Below are 17,974 nucleotides of genomic sequence, written 5' to 3'. Positions count from 1 at the left end.
CTTATTAAAGCAAAGCTATACTTACAGTATGTGTCACAATGTTATACTGTAAATGGATAAAGTTTACTGTAGACAAATATTGCTCAGAAATTGGTTATAAATGACAATGATGCAGCTCTGACATTCTTGTTCTGTTCCACCCTAAAACCAAAAGAATATCCAGTGAGGTGATGTATTTAGACTGTGCAAATGTATCTGTCTCTTTGTTCTTGTCCCCTGTCAATGCTGTTCCAATGGCTTCCGGTCCCCGATGCTCTTTGCTTCTTCCTGCTTCTTTCAGGTGATGTTTTCACCCTGCAGGAACCAACTCAGCCAATCACTGAGTGACCCACCACGGCCCCATATGCAATGCTCTGTGTGTTCTGACACCCAGGGCCGATTTTAGGCTTAGCGTGGCCCTAGGCAAAATCAAAAGAGGGGCCTCAAAAGTCGTAATAGTGCACTAACCAGATTTGCCCATTTTTGGTCACTTCAAATACCATAAAAAATATCTAAAAAAGCAATTGAAAAGTCCCATCAAAACAAAAATGGTACCGATAACTACAAATCACAGCGCAAAACATGACCCTCATACATCCCCATATACAGAAAAATAAAAGAGTTACAGGGATCAGAATAGTACAATTTTATATTTTTGTATAGTTCCCCCACATTAGGTTGGCAGTATAGTTCCCCCACATTAGATAGGCAGTATAGTTCCCCCACATTAGGTTGGCAGTATAGTTCCCCCACATTAGGTTGACAGTATAGTTCCCCCCACATTAGATTGTAGTTCCCCTACATTAGGTTGGCAGTATGTTCCCCCACATTAGGTTGTAGTTCCCCCACATTAGGTAGACAGTATAGTTCCCCCACATTAGGTAGACAGTATAGTTCCCCCTAATTAGGTTGGCAGTATAGTTCCCCCATATTAGGTTTGCAGTATAGTTCCCCCCACATTAGGTTGGCAGTATAGTTCTCCCATATTAGGTTTGCAGTATAGTTCCCCCCACATTAGGTAGGCAGTATGTTCCCCCACATTAGGTTGCAGTTCTCCCCCATTAGGTTGGCAGTATGTTCCCCCTATTAGGTAGGCAGTATAGTTTTCCCACATTAGGTGCAGTATGTTCCCCGACATTAGGTAGGCAGTATAGTTTCCCCACATTAGGTGCAGTATGTTCCCCCACATTAGGTAGGCAGTATGTTCCTCCACATTAGGTTGCAGCCCCCCCCCCATTAGGTAGGCAGTATGTTCCCCCACATTAGGTAGGCAGTATAGTTTCCCCACATTAGGTGCAGTATGTTCCCCCACATTAGGTGGGCAGTATGTTCCCCCACATTAGGTTGCAGCCCCCCCCCCCATTAGGTAGGCAGTATGTTCCCCCACATTAGGTTGCAGTCCCCCCCCCCCCCATTAGGTTGGCAGTATGTTCCCCCACATTAGGCTGGCAGTATAGTTCCCCCCCATTAGGTTGCAGCCCCCCCCATTAGGTAGGCAGTATGTTCCCCCACATTAGGTTGCAGTCCCCCCCCCCATTAGGTTGGCAGTATGTTCCCCCCCATTAGGTTGGCAGTATAGTTCCCCCACATTAGGTGCAGTATGTTCCCCCACATTAGGCTGGCAGTATAGTTCCCCCCCATTAGGTTGGCAGTATGTTCCCCCCACATTAGGTTGCAGTCCCCCCCCATTAGGTAGGCAGTATGTTCCCCCACATTAGGTTGCAGTTTCCCCCCCCATTAGGTTGGCAGTATGTTCCCCCACATTAGGCTGGCAGTATAGTTCCCCCCATTAGGTTGCAGCCCCCCCATTAGGTAGGCAGTATGTTCCCCCACATTAGGTTGCAGTTCCCCCCCATTAGGTTGGCAGTATGTTCCCCCCCCATTAGGTTGGCAGTATAGTTCCCCCACATTAGGTGCAGTATGTTCCCGCAGTATAGTTCCCCCCATTAGGTTGGCAGTATGTTCCCCCCACATTAGGTTGCAGTCCCCCCACCCCCCATTAGGTTGGCAGTATGTTCCCCCACATTAGGTGGCAGTCCCCCTCATTAGGATGGCAGTATGTTAATATGTTAATTTCATAGTGAGTTTTGCTGTGGTTTTTCGCAAAAGAAAAAAAAAAGAAAAAATATCATATAAAAAATCAGAGTAAAACCATGATAGTTGTGTGCAATATAAAAGTGTAAATTCTACTGTCTAAAGCACACATCTTAGTTGGTGGTTATTGCTTTAGAAGACATGCAGAGTATTTTAATAATTATTTCAATGTATAAGTCAAATTATAGTTTAGGCAATCAACAAAGGCATCTCAACTGCCTTTGTGAACACAGCCCAAGAGGGGGCATTCAAAAGTCTTCTATAATGCCTGATTATTTCTAGTTATTTCCCTGGGCTTGGAGTATTTGCCTGTGATCATTAAAGACCGATGCGCCTGCTGAATCGGTAAGGCTGCTTTCACACTATAAAAACCCTTCCGTTATAAACACCCATTAAGAAATCGGCAGTTATGCGGCCGGTACGAAATTAACCCATTATCGCCCGTTATTAATAACGGCCATTATTTTGTGACGGGCGATAGTAACGGGAATATTAGTGCATGCACTATTACTCCCGTTCATTCGCCTGTCACAGAATAACGGCCATTATTAATAACGGGCGATAATGGGTTAAAAAAGCTATTAGAAAAATCCCATAGACTATAATGGGATTTTATAGCGGCCGTTAGTGATTTTGTACTGGCCGTATAACCGCCGATTTCCTAACGGACGTTCATAACGGAAGTGTTTTTATAGTGTGAAAGCAGCCTAACAATGCCCTCATGCTAGGGGTATTATATAGGAGATGAGGGCATTTAAAAGTTTGCTATTGAGGTATGCTTTAATTCAATTTGCTTTGGCCCCACCCCCTTGAAGATAACTTGCAGATATAGCATTTTTCGTGATGTCATGGCCATGCCCTCTCAATGCAAGTCTGTAGGCTGTCACGCCCCTTCCCATAAACATACATTGAGAGGGCATGGCCGTGACATCATGAGGGGCCGTGGCTGCGATGTGGCTGGCTAACCCCTTAAGGACGCAGGGTTTTTCCGTTTTTGCATTTTCATTTTTTCCTCATCACCTTCTAAAAATCCTAATGCTTTCAATTTTGCACATAAAATTCCATATGATGGCTTATTTTTTGCGCCACCAATTCTACTTTGCAGTGACAGTCATTTTACCCAAAAATCCACGGCAAAATGAAAAAAAAATGAATTGTGCGACAAAATTTAAGAAAAAATAAAAATGTTTAACTTTTGTGGCTTCTGTTTCTACGCAGTGCACTTTTTGGTAAAAATGACACCTTATCTTTATTCTGTAGGTCCATATGATTAAAATGATAACCTACTTATATAGGTTGGATATTGTCGTACTTCTGAAAAAAATCATAACTACATGCAGGAAAATGTATATGTTAAAAATTGTTATCTTCTGACCCCTACAACTTTTTTATTTTTCCACGTACAGGGTGGTATTAGGGCTCATTTTTTGCACCATAATCTGAAGTTTTTATCGGTACCATTTTTTATTGATCGGACTTTTGGATCGCTTTTTATTAATTTTTTCATGACATAAAAAGTGACCAAAAATACGCTATTTTGGACTTTGGAATTTTTTTTTGCATTTACGCCATTGACTGTGCAATTTAATTAATTATATATTTTTATAAATCGGACATTTACACACGTGGTGATACCACATATGTTTACTTTTATTTACACAGTCTTTTAATGGGAAAAGGGGGGTGATTCAAACTTTTATTAGGGAAGGGGTAAATGACCTTTATTAACCTTTTTTTCACTTTTTTTTTGCAGTGTTATAGCTCCCATAGGGGGCTATAACACTGCACACACTAATCTTTTACATTGATCCCTGCAAAGCCATAGCGTCTAAAGGGTTAATAGCGCACGGCACAATGATCGGTGCTGCACGCTATTAGCCCAGGGTCCCAGCTATCATTAGCCACCGGGACAGACCCGGTATGACGCGGGGTCACGGCGTGACCCCGTTTTAAATACCATGCATAGGGCGTACAGGTACGCCCTATGTCCTTAAGAGGTTAATGGTCTATTCACGCGTACAGTATTCTGCGCATATTTGATGAGCATGATTTTCTGCTGCATATTTCAATGTAAACTAAATGACTGAACACAGCTTGAAATCCTGTGTATCAAATCTGCACAGGATACTGTACGTGTGAATCTGAGTTCCTGCACTTTTTCCACAGCAGGAACACCATTCCCATTAGCAGGACCAGCCCTTGAGTGGAAGTTCCCACACTTGTTTTCCCCCAGTAACTATACCCCTGGTGTGAATAGACCCTAAAAGACGTGTTTTTAGGTCATATATCAAACTGTCCCAGTGCAATGTGCTCTCTTTTAAAATCTGAAAACTGGGCAAAATGTCTTTGGGTAGGTATGTAGGTACAGCAGTAAAGCACCTCTCACCAAGAGGTACACTACCCAAAAGTAGCCTCTGACAGCCTTTTTATAAGGCAGAGTGGGAAGCACTTTTAAGACCCACATCTGCCTGAGCTGTAACTGCATGCTGAGTCTTGCAGGCATCTAACATATCTGGGTGCAATGAAAAAATAATAATATATATATATATATATATATATATATATATATATATATATATCATCTTAAAAATAAATTATATATATAAATATATGTGTATATATATATATATATATATATATATAATAAATATATAACTAAAAATCAATTTTAGACAAGTTTTCCATCTTGTGTATTTGCATAACTAAATATCACATCCACTCATCACATCACCATTGTGGCTTGTATTACATCTTTCCCGTACTCTTGTCTCTGTGTCTGCCCTTGTATTGTTACTGCCTCTTGTCTTTGCATACTGTGTAAACTAAAAACCTCACCTTCTATTGTGGTGTAGTCAGAGCAACCTCACACAAAGGTACCTTCTTGTATGGCTATTGAGTGTCTTTTCAATGTACACTACAGCTCCAGTAACACTACTTCGGTAGAGTTTTTTTTTTCAAACCTGCAAACCATTAATGCATACAGTGCCTTAGGGGTCACTAGTTACCTAGACCAATCCTAAAATAAATACAGTTCATTATTGCAAAAGATAGATGTAAAAAGTAAAAGAAAAATGAAATATGAATATATATATATATATATATATATATATATATATATATATATATAGTGTCACTTCAAGGAAACAGCGCCAATCACCAGGTCCGGTTAAAGTGCAGGCTTTTTATTGCATCAGAGCAAAAACAATGGTCTGATGCAATAAAAAGCCTGCACTATAACCGGACCTGGTGATTGGCGCTGTTTCCTCGAAGTGAGGCTCTGTATCTAACCCCACTCTTGGCAAGTGAGTGGAGTACGGGCACCACACTGGTGATCATCCTGTGCTGGGTCCCTTCCATTGGACTGACTGTCTCTCTCTCTCTCTCTCTCTCTCTCTCTCTCTCTCTCTATATTTAAGAATATTATTATTTCTATATTATTTACAAGTAGGAATGAATGCAGGTTACTGAATGATACCTTATAAATGATGCAGGCATCTCGCCGCTTTATTTTTCACAAAATGCCCCACCCAGTAGTAAAAGGGAATGATTTCTGAGAGACTGTAATTAATTGAAGCATTTGCATAGCACAATATCCATTTAGCGCAACGTTCGGGAACTTAATTTGAGGCACTAGAAATGATTAGAGTACATCTAATAGACCAGACCTCTGAGGGTTAATTACGATGGTACCCTCACGGGAGACCGAGGACCAGGAATTGTTTACTGTAAGAGTTTTCATGCAAACTGTAGTGTTTCTCCTGGAACCTAATTGTACCTGATGGACCCATTACGGTATAATCAGAGCAGCTCCCCGGCTGGCTCTCAAGGGGTTAATTAAGGGAATGAGGTAGTGCCCAAATTTAGGGAACAGACAGGAGGACCACCTGACCGGGCTCAGCAGCCCCACAGGAGAACCATTGTTACTATGAACAATCGGGTTGCTTGGCGTCACTGGTGTCCTTTACCTCTGGAGTTTATTAGGTTACTATACCAAGACATTGAGGATGATCCATCACTGTTCCCCATCAATGACTTGGCCTCGCAGCCACACACAGAGGACCCCATGAGGAGCTGGAATCCTAAACTGTTCCTATGAAAGGCTGCTGTCTGTGCAAGGTTAAATGAACAGCAAAGGGAATGTTTGTGTCTTCCTCTTCAGATGTGAGGCTTTTAGAGACAGACAGGCAGTCACTAACTGCTATGCACATTGCAACATGAGCACAGCCAGGAAGAGATCAATGAATGGTAAGGGATTTTATTATTTTCTTCACATATGCCATCCTGCTCCTGCTCTTCACATAGAAGCTGCGGCGATCCATCTCAGGCGGTTTTCTCCTTTTATTTACAGACATTGTGGAAATGTGCGTTCTCTTCCTTCCATTCAGTGTTAGACCGTGCTAGGAGGAATTAATCATAGGATGACTGCTCAGCCAGTTCTATGGCACAATGAATGGAGAGAGCTTTGCATGGTGCTTTTTCGCATATTCTGCTTTTTTTTCTTTCCAGGGTGTCACATGTGGTTTCTACTTTTAGTGCTTCACAGTCATTGACATTTTAGAAATTGTAATTTTCCCTCTGTCCACAAGAAGAGTGGGATTCGAGATTCGATAGTAGGAGTGTTCCACGTATAGAATGCATTTGGAAGATGAGGGAGGAATTGCATGTGTTTGCTACGAGGAATCAAGACTGAAATATAGTTCATTCTGGATGTGTGAAATTAAACAATATATGGTCAGGACATTACTATGATGCTGAAGGACTTATGTTATTTGATTCTAGGGAGATGGCAGAATAATTGTAAAGAATATTTTTGAATATAATTGTTGTTTTTCTTTTTTGTCATATGAAGTTTGGCTATATTTTTTCCTGTATAAATGAACACATAGGCCTTGTATTGTCATTATTATTTTTACTTTTTACCTAAATCTATCTATCTATCTCATATCTATCCATCTATCTATCTATCTGTCTATCTCATATCTATCTATCTCCTATCTATCTATCTCATATCTATCTATCTATCTATCTATCGCATATCTATCTATCTATCTATCGATCTATCTCATATCTATCTATCTATCTCATATCTATCTATCTATCTATCTCATATCTATCTATCTATCCCATATCTATCTATCTATCTCATATCTATCTATCTATCTCATATCTATCTATCTATCTCATATCTATCTATCTATCTGACTTTCAGATGCCTAAGGAATGATCATTTGTGTATATGAGGTTATGTGTATATTCAGTTTTGTGCAGTTCATTACAGAGAGCAGTATACAGTATTTATTTTGAAATGGGACATGCTATTACGTGCTATTATAATAAGCTATTAAGGCACCGACAGGCAAAGAGAAGAGGTATCATTGTGATGTGTTACCTTGTTGAACTATAGTCCTCATTACAAATGCTACAGAATGTTATCTTGGGACTTATTTTAGCGGCATTCAAGAACAACTGATATTGCAACTATGGTATGTGATTACACTTAAATTCTGCTGTACACACCTGATGGGATGCCCAGATACATGCGGTGTTTTGCTGACCAAGCGTGTTGCACAGCAATGATGTATGTGTGTTATAAGGAAGCAGAAGCAAACCAATACACCATAAATGCTAAATATGTTGCTTTTATGTGGCTACAGAGCTATTCTGCTGGACAAAAAAAAAAAGCTATTTTAACACAAGCTGTAAAAATCCAGTTATCCAACTTTTGGTATTGCTAGTAGAATTATTAGGCTCCTCCTCCTTCATGTATGCACTGATAAGCTATTACATTAAAACCACCGATGAAGTGAAATACATTGATTTTTTTTGTGGCAATGGAACCTGTGAGGGTATGTTTACACACTCAGGTTTTTAATTGCAGTAAGGCTATGTTCACATGATGGAATGTCGGCACGCAAAATCTCCTTCCAGACATTCCCCTTACAGCTAAGAGCCGAACATGTCGGTGCTAGGACCGCTTAGAAATGTGTTGTCTCTTAGAAGTCAATGGATTTCTGTGCAGAGTCTGCAGAACAGTTTTTTTTTTTTTTTTTTAACTGAACACTGGAATTTTAATTGGAAATCTTGCTATGTGAACAGATATGTGAGCAAATTCTATTGAAATCAATGGGACTCTGCTGGTGCGGAATCTCCATGCAGAATTCCAATGCGGAATTATGAATAAAAATTCCATTGTGTGAACATAGCCTTATAGCATACAAAGCCAGGAATGGATTTAAAAATAGGAGGTTTTCTTTTACCTGTCCTCCATATATGATATTTGTATTCAACAATTGCATTTAAAAAGCTGAACGAGTAAGAAAACCCTGTGATATAAATGTGGGAGTGTGATATAAATGAGGCAAAAGGGAACAGTTAGTTCCTGAAGTTGATGGGTTGGAAGCAGGAAAAAAAGACAAGTATAAGGTTGTAAGAGACATAGGTGAACGGTTAGATGACTAGATCACAGTCTTCCCAGTATGCGGAGGTTAGCATCTATTCTAAGGAAGGACAACCAGTGAAGCATCAACAGGGACATGGGTGTGCAAGGCTCATAGATGCACATGTTGGGAGCGAAGGTTAAATTATCTGTTCTGATTCCAGAGATACTGGAGCTCAAATTGCCAAAACTGTGCTGTTCAGACGTTTTCATAACTAGATGTCTCGAGACATACTGCAGTGCATCCCAATTTGTTGCATACAGGGTTGTTATAGTACACTTGTTGGCCCATGTCCACCACTAAAAGTGGAAGCCACATGGACTTAGACACAATAGTATGGCCCAGATCCTATTGACATGAATGGGCTAATTCACTAGGCATGCTCTGTGACCTGTGTAGAGGTCATTCCACAAAGAGGGGTGGCTGACCTCTGAGCTTCAGCTATTGTGAATGGTGGTAAATCTACTAGTGTCACCTTTCACTGTAACCCTGTCTGTGATGAGGACACTGCTAGAAAGTAATCTGTATAGACCAGGAAGGCTCAGCTTAAAGGAGATATAGCATGAACAAAAACTCATCCTCTGCAGGATAGGGTATATATATATATATATATATATATGTATATATATATATATATATATATATATATATATATATATACTGGGACCCCCCACGATCTCCTGTATGGGGCTCTCTCTGGGAACGGAACGTTTCCTCCCCCGCATGAAGAGGCGGCCTTTCGACACACTCTGTTACCGGGGAGAGCAGGGGCCCTGTACAGGAGATTGCGGTCAGACCCCTCGCAATCTAAAACGTATCCCTCATCCTGCAACGCAGCTTCCAAAGTATTCACATTGATGTAGCATTTTATATAAAAGAACATAAAATGTGTATTTGTAAGTTGTGTTTGATCAGTAACCAGAAAAGTGCAGTCGACTAAGGTAATTCTTGTTAGCTATTCCAGAGGCCAGACCCCCACACATCACAAGTGATGACATATCCTAGCAACATCCTATCCCATGTGATGGAAAAACTAATGATTGTTACCAAGCATCTAAGAATCTGCTAATAGATATTGAATATAATTTTGAGTCATGTAATTGAAAAATAAATAGTGGGAGGTTTCTTCAAATATGCTTTTGGCTGAATAGTGTTTAGAATGTTGCATTTACATATTTAGGAGATATTTGCCAAAGGCTTTTGGTTCCATATGTTTATTCACATGTACATGAAATTAGTTCCACCTACAAGTCATGGTGATACGGTAAACACCTAACAAGTGGAGAATAATATGTTTTGCCATATTTGCCGTTAAACTGTAGCATTCTAATTGACATTCTTTTCATTGACTGGTCTTATGGCTAAACTACAAGGAGAATATTAGTTGTGAAATCACAATGAAAGAAATTTATCAAGCTCAGTAGTAGATTTTTTTTTTGCGTAAAACAAGTCGCACGTACTTGTGCACGTGCGACTTTTCTATACATGCTGCGACTTTTAGATTTTTGCTTATTCCAAAGCACATTTCTGAAATCTGCTCACGTAGTAATTTTTTTTTACTTTGCAGTGGTCATGTATTTATCAAATGCGATAGTCGCTATTTATGAAGAAAAAAATTTGCATCTCCATTTAAAAGTCACATATGTATTCCAGGTCCAGCCTAGCTTAGAGAAAGTGCATACGTCTGCAAAAAAGGAAATGAACACCCACTTTAGCAACTGTTCTTGTTCTGCATCATGATGGTACATTAATGTTAATTATTGAAAAATTATAATTTTAATAATAATTCTATAACTAATAACTTAATTAATAAATAATTTTAATGTTGAAAATACACACTGCACACATTGTTAATTTTAGGACACATACATGCTGGTGTACCCACTAAATTTTAAAATTAATGTTGTGTTAAAATAGAATAAGGCACAAAATAACTGTGTAAGAATTTTTACAGACTACGTAAATAACCTATATGTGGCACTAAAATGTTTCCTTAAAAAATAGAAACATCCATAGTAATACAGCTTCATGCAGATTTTGGGATGGGTAACGTACCGAGCCTTTTTTTTTTTTTTTTTTGTGGCTTCACTATTGTTTATGTGCCTGTTTGTGCTGCGCTGTCTTTCTTCCTGACGTAAACTCCGGCCTCAGCGCAGCAACGTAAGACACCGCCCACCAACGTCACCAAATCCCGGCTCAAAATTAAACAAAAAAAGCCTCCATAGTTAGATATTCATGGTACGGCATAGTATATTTTTAATATTTTTTTAATTTCTGAGGAGGGTGGGTGGGTTTTTGTGGGATAGTTGGAGTGCAGCAATTTAGTACCAGGCAGGCCAGTCATGGTGTCTACCGATGCAGATTATTTTTCATTTGGTCCCTATGTAACAGTAAAATTGCCCAGAGGCACAGAGTGGATACACTTAAAGGGGTTGTGCACTGCCCTGCCTTTCGGAGCTCCGCTCGCAGCGTCCGGAAGTTCATTACTCCGAACGCTGTGTGCGGGCTTCCGTGTTCGCGGCCGCCCCCTCATGATGTTGGTCATGAAGCGGTCGCGCCCCCTTCCCATAGACTTTCGTTGAGGGGGCTGGGCGTGACGTCACGAGGGGGCGGCCGCGAACACGGAAGCCCGCACACAGCGTTCGGAGTAATGAACTTCCGTATGCTGCGAGCAAAGCTCCGAAAGGCAGGGCAGCGCACAACCCCTTTAAATTCTTATGTATGTCTATTTTTGAGTAGCTGCAAAACCAACCAGATGACACTTCAGTGCTAGTTATCTTGCTCTTTACTAACTTGGAATGGCCACATACAGTACATTAATGTTTCAATCAGGCATAACCATGAGAGACACATATTCTGCTTAACCATGAGAGATTCACTTATGCATTGCATACAAACTTACCATCTCTGGGTACAAGCCAAGTCTGCTCTATTCAGTACTTGTCAAAAAGTCATTGTAACAATTTCTCATACAGCAGCGAAGGAGAGCAACAGGTCTGGTGCAAAGATTTTTGCCAACCTAGACAAAAGCTAATTTTGCTGCCCCTTGACCCCGCCCATTTGCTCCACACTTTGACATGCCCCACATTACTACTGGGGTGACACACTGTAACAAACCTTCTCCTCATGTAATCTCCTTACTACTGGGTTGACACACTGTAAAAAACCTCCTCCTCACATAATCTCCTTACTACTGGGGTGACACACTGTAACAAACCTCCCCCTCCTGTAATTTTCGTACTCCTGCATTGACACACAGTAATAAACCTCTTCCTCATGTTATCCCCTTACTACTTGGGTGGGGGGTTTAGCAGGATTGGCGGTTTCTTCAGAGGCTGGCTAACTTTATTGCTGCAGGCAAAGCGGCTCCCCCCCATAAAGAGTGCACTCTAGGCCGCTGCCTATTTTGCCTATAGGCAGAGCCAACCCTGGAGAGCAATATTTGGCATCATGGGCATGTCTCCTGCTATACTAGATGTGACAATTGAAGCATCGCACAATGTCTTATTTACTTAATGACCTGCACGTACACTCTTGCAGCTCTTTACACCTCTTGGTCTCTTTCTCTATTCTCATCTTAACCAGCCTTCATTGAGACTATGTCCAGCACCATAGACCCAGCCTTAGCACTGCTCATCACATACTGTAACTGTTGCAGCTGGATCCCTCCGCTTCCTGATTCCCTAAACTAAATTTCCTGGAAAATCCTTTCAGGACAACGAGAGAGAACTATCTAGATCCCACCTTTCGAAATGTACAAAAATTGATATGAAAGTTATGCACCATGCCTTGTGGTAGTGAGATAGCATGAGTGACATCCCTTGTGGGCAACATAAGTTGAAAGATCCCTTGAAGCAGCAACTACTCTTGACTCGATATTGATGCTCATCTGCTCCAATATACACTGTATGGACAGTTATAGAAGAAACATGTTTTTCTCTTCAGTTAGATTAGAACACATAGGAAATAAGTCAAACCATTGAGGAGAAAAAATATGTTGCAGACCTCCTCACACTTCCTTTGAAGCTTAGACTACCATTGAGCAAAGCTTATTATTGATCATAGCTGTGCTCAGTGAATACAGGCTTAAAGGGGTATTTTGAAATATTTATGGAATATGTTTTGATGTCAATGTTGAAATTCTCACCTTTCGGCATATCATGTCATTTGTTGTGCCTTTAAGACTGTCGAAGGACAGCAGAAGGAGAAAAAGCAGGGAAGAGTGAGTGATATGTGCACAAAATTCTTTGTACAGTAAGTCAAGGGGAATTACGGAGACTCCAAAAAACTCTAGATCTTAACTGTAATTCTAGTTACTTTGAAACAGGTGTTCAGTGTTAGTTACATAAACATACACATATTACTATCATCCTATTTTGTACAAATGCCACTAAACTAAGACCAGTGTTATAAATGTCAGTAACAAAAACAAAAGTCAAAGAATACTGCCACATTATGACCAAATATAATTACTATTTAGTTTCTGAAAAACATATTTAGCAATGACCACATACTACTAACACATAATGACAGAATAATACTACCATACTATTATTGAATTAAACCTGGTATACACAAACCAATACCCCCCCCCCCCATACAATGGTCAGTTAGTAGTTGATATCAGTTTTACACAGACTCTGCAGACCATATAATTGACTACAGTGTTGACTTACAGGGTATGTTTTCATGTAGTTGTTCTTGTCTGCTTTCTTCACCACATGGCCCAAACCACCACATTTCATGCCTGCCAAATGGCCAGACAAATATCTTAGGCTCCTAACATTTCACCACCATCCTTACCTTTTCTCCACCCTTAGTACTCAAACAAAAATGAAGCCTCATATACTAATAGTTCTTCCCTTATTGTGCCTTTAAATAGTAACAGTGTCTCTTTTGTGTCTGTTTTTATGCTTCCACACAATATTACGGTCCCTCTTTGTGCCCATACTCCATAGAATGGTCTTCTTTTGTGCCCCACTGAGTAGTTAGCTTCCTTTATGTTAGATACCCCCCCTTTGTGCCCCCACACAGTAGTTACCTCTCATTCCCTTAATAACGATTCCCTTTTTTTGCCTTTTTTTGTCCTCTTCCTGCGAGTAGTGCTTTGCAATGACCCTTGCCCGTGCCACAAACAAGTCCCATCTTTAATAGTTGTTTTTAGGTCACAGGTTCTACCACAGATTTTAGCTGAATCTGCATCCTCATGACACAGATCCAATTGAAAGATGTGTTGCTAAGCTCAATTAAGGGGCTGGGAAAGAACATTTGATCAAGAGTTAAACTTATGATATCTGACCAACATTCTGCCTCAGATTTGTCAAACAAAGCGAGCATTGGCATTTACACCTCAATGGTTTGTGTTGCCTTCTGTCTAAATGCAATGAATAACACCGTAGAATTTAACAATAAAATTTAACAACCCATGCCTTGCTATGACAGCTGATCATTCCGGTATGTATTATAAAGATTTTGGAATGGGTATTTCTATATGGCGTATTTTCTACAGGGAATGTAGTCACCACATAGAATTGGAAGCCACCTGCAATAAACTAAATTATGTAAAAGTCTTCCTGCCCTTGTTAACTACCTTGGTTTACAAAATACCCCATAATTACTGTATTATATGGATAAAGTAAAATGTGCGTGCTTAAAGAGCCAAAATGTCTCCATTCCCAAAATGTGTAGTAATTAACCTATGAGCAGAAAAGATATTAAATCTATAATAACACCATGAAAAAAAAATGATGTATTAATGTTCATCAGCGTTAAATGAATTTTAGCCAAGTTTGTATCTGGTAATTATAACTGGTACATATAATTATATATTATAATTAGCATACATTATGCTATCTACTTGTTTGCTGCATAAAATAAATGCATTTTAATTTAAAGACCACAATGAGAAAGAAGAGGTGCTCCAAAATTATATTTCACAACCCAGAGTATTATATATATAAGTATAGTCAAAGGAGTAGTGCATTGAAACATAACTTATCCCCTATCCAAAGGATAGGGGATAAGTTATAGATCGCATCGGGAGTGGGGGGGGGGGGGGGTCATTGTGCTGAAACCGGCCGTTTTGACCCCCACAGGAAGCCACGGCCGACACCCCCCCCCTCCATGTATCTCTATCTCAGCAGACTGCTGGGGCCCCGCTCAGGAGATCGCAGGGGGTCCCAGCGGTTGGACCCCCTCTGATCAATAACTTATCCCCTATCCTTTGGATAGAGGATAAGTTATGTTTCACTATATATATTACATAATGTTACTGGAGTTATAGATACTTACTTTTATACTTTCATGGGTAACCGGCACATGTAGCATGTCACACCTCTTTGTTTCTAATTTCTGTTAAAACTATGGTTCTTCTTAGTGTAGAATAACTTCAGAAATTTGGTTAATTTAGGCTGAGGCTTCTGTGACAGTTTGTTAATTCTGAAATGTATTAAGTAACATAAAAAGATGCAGAAAAATATATAAAGCATAACATATCCTTTGTTTGGAATCATACTTTAAAATTCATAGTACAATTTTAGGGAATATTCCAATTAATTCTAATAAAGTCTTATGCTGTTGAGTTATAACAATGCCTCTGCTAGTAAAGGAGTCATTGTGACACAATGGCAACTATGACGTATGCTGCGAAGGTCAGCCATGCCCCCTCGTTATGTCAGGGCATGCCCCTCAATGCAAGTCTATGGGAGGGGGTGTGATGAACGTCACGTCCCCTCCCATAGACTTGCATTGAGTGGGCGTGACCTGACATTATGAAAGGGGCGTGGCTGACCCCCACAGCAAGCACACAGCATTCAGAATTAAATTTTCTTAATGCTGGTTAGTGGAGTACCCAATCACAGAAATTGATGTGATCCAAGGTTGATACAAGGTGCCCAACCCCAAGTGCAGTTGTGCACCTACGTTGGAGTGGAGGACCCGCACCTATTGATCACAATGTGGTTTCACAGCTGTGGTTAATGTAAACAATGACATTAGCTATACCTGAAAACTGATGTAAAATTGAGACATTAGCCAGTATATCCTTATATGAAGGACACACTTGAGCCTGCACACCACGCCAAGGTTTCTCAAGTGATGCGGGTCCTATCAACTAACCTACCTGGCCAGATGAATAAAACCAGGAACCGATATACGGCAGCCATAGGCCCGACTTGCAGATTGCTCCTGAGTCACCTCCAGTGTGAATCTAAGCACACATACAATGGGAGGAAGTAGACAAGCTACAAACCCCACCCCTGGTTGGTTCATTTGTAGCAGGCATCACAGGTGAAACCCTAATGCTACCCAGCAAGATAAAAGGGTGCATTTGTATAAGCCTTAAGCAAAGACATGTCGCCTTATATTTGCATGAACATGGTTATAGCATGAAAACTCAACCCCAAGTGCAGTTGTGCACCTTTGCTGGGGCGGAGGTCCTGCTCTTGTGAACCGTTGCTAAGGGCGATCCCCAGCATAAATTTGCATACAATGGAGGATGCCTGCAAACGGTCACAAGTACCACAATGGCATCCTGACACCAGATAAATGTGTAGTGGAGTACCCCTTTAAATGAGGAAAGTTGAATTGAAATACAGGCGTCACAGGCACTTAAGCCTAAAAACACCAAATTTCTTAAGTTGTTCAACAATTAGACAAACCATAGTTTAAACAGAAATATAAAAAAGCAAAACAAGGTGCCACATGTGCTGTTAACTTATTTTTTTTTTACATTTTTATAAAGATCCAATGTCTGTAAGCATGAGGGGTATGCTCACTTTTTAGTGTTGCGCTGTGTGTACAAAACCATGTTCAGAACGCAGGAATGTCGTCCACACCAAACTATGATCCTTACTGGGAATGGTCTTTTCAAAAACAGCAATGCAGGATAAATGGCATGGGGAAATATTGGCGTACACATTGGCACAATCCTGTAGCAGCCCTAGCCTTGTGAGGTGAAATAACCAAAGCCAGACAATGAAATATAAAAAAAATATATATATGTAGCAATAGTGGACAATCGGTTTGAAAAGGCAAATCCGGCAGCGTATCCAAAACATAGAAGTGGTGCATCTGCATTTAGCTTCAAATACCAGCCTGACCACAGGTCTAATGACCCAACAAGATTGCTATGATGCTTCCAGTTCTGGTTCTTTAGACCTGTGGTCAGACTGGGACTTGCAGCCATAAAGAAATGCTAACATGTGGCTGTATTAACTTCATCTGCAACCTGCCTAAGGGTGATCTTGTAGCTGTTTTATATCACCTATAGATAGGCAGTGTTTTCTAGATACTGCATTCTATAGTTTAACTTCTCTTCATAAAGTCTCTTTCTATTAGATTTTTATAGTCAGTTAAAGCATGTTAGATGTCTTTTATATATCATATATTTTTTCCACATTCACCGTTGTACCCTAGTTGATATAGTAATAAGTGCTCCACAAAATGATGTGCTGGTAAAGAATATAAAGATGTCTATGTATGTTGGTATTTTTGCACTTGCCACAAGCCTCTCAAGAAATGATACAATTCTATTACAAGATTCTGCTAAAATAAAGGGGTTAACCCACTTACCACAAGTGATGCTTTGACTTATGGAAGCAATTTATCTTCCCCACAGCACCCTTATAATAATATCTGGTCACCTGGGAAATATAGGATAAATAAGAGATTCCATGAATAAGACAACCCCTAACAATGAAATATTATAAATTAAAGTATGTATAAAATCACCCAAAAAGACCATTTATTTGTAAAGGGCTTGTCCTCGAAATATGACTTATGTGCCTAGAGAATATGTGTAAGAAGGTGGGGGGATCTAACTGCTGGGACCCCCTGCAATCAGAAGAATAAGGTTCTAAGTCTCCCATTTCAACAGAGCGTTGGTCACACATGCGCACAACTGCTGCTCCCATAGACGATGAATGGACATCATTCTTGAGATCACTTCGGGGGACAGCAGTCGGACTCTTAGGGATCAAACACTTAAAACAGGGCTGTTTCAATCTCCAGCAAAATGCTATTTTCCAATATTGCTACCTTTTTTGCACTTGTGAGAGCTCAGTAAAAGTTTATATTCCCTTTTTGCATATTGTACATACCATATGCATCTTGTCCAGCTGAATATATTTTTTTACAAGCAGCCCCTTATTTTGTAGGGCATGCTGATACCTAAGAGGATGTGTCCTACCATCTAACTCTATTTCAAAGCATATTTTAGGAGCTATTGCTCTTTTTAATGTGCATTGCATATATTCAGAACAGGTAATGCACTAAGAAGGTATGAAGTAAAAAAAGAAGCTATTTATTTTTTCTAAACTAACTGAGATATTTTCTAAAGAAAAAGTCTTGAGCTTGTCTTATAAGATTCTCCTTAAGAAGAAAACTTCAAAAGGAACTGAAGTAGGCAGCATCAAATTCCCCAGTGCATTTTATGAGTACAGTGTTGTTTTTCCTACTGACGCTAT

At 40.0% G+C, this 17,974-nt stretch overlaps 1 protein-coding gene across 13 annotated transcripts in view; it reads left to right on the top strand.

Annotated features, from left to right (window-relative positions):
• Window positions 1–17,974, top strand: part of LINGO2 (leucine rich repeat and Ig domain containing 2) — a 1,627,476-nt gene that overhangs the window by 1,336,466 nt on the left and 273,036 nt on the right. Inside the window, exon 1 of one of the 13 annotated variants that reach the window (XM_056521068.1) lies at window positions 5,972–6,318. The exons of the other annotated variants lie outside the window; for them this stretch is intronic. The gene's annotated coding sequence lies outside the window, so the exon portion shown is untranslated. Of the gene's footprint in view, window positions 1–5,971; window positions 6,319–17,974 lie in introns of those variants that run through there. 13 annotated transcript variants of the gene reach the window in all.

The sequence above is a fragment of the Hyla sarda genome, chromosome 1, assembly GCF_029499605.1.
Source record: "Hyla sarda isolate aHylSar1 chromosome 1, aHylSar1.hap1, whole genome shotgun sequence".
In the NCBI taxonomy this organism is placed as follows: domain Eukaryota; kingdom Metazoa; phylum Chordata; class Amphibia; order Anura; family Hylidae; genus Hyla; species Hyla sarda.
This window is presented reverse-complemented; position numbering and strand designations above follow the sequence as displayed.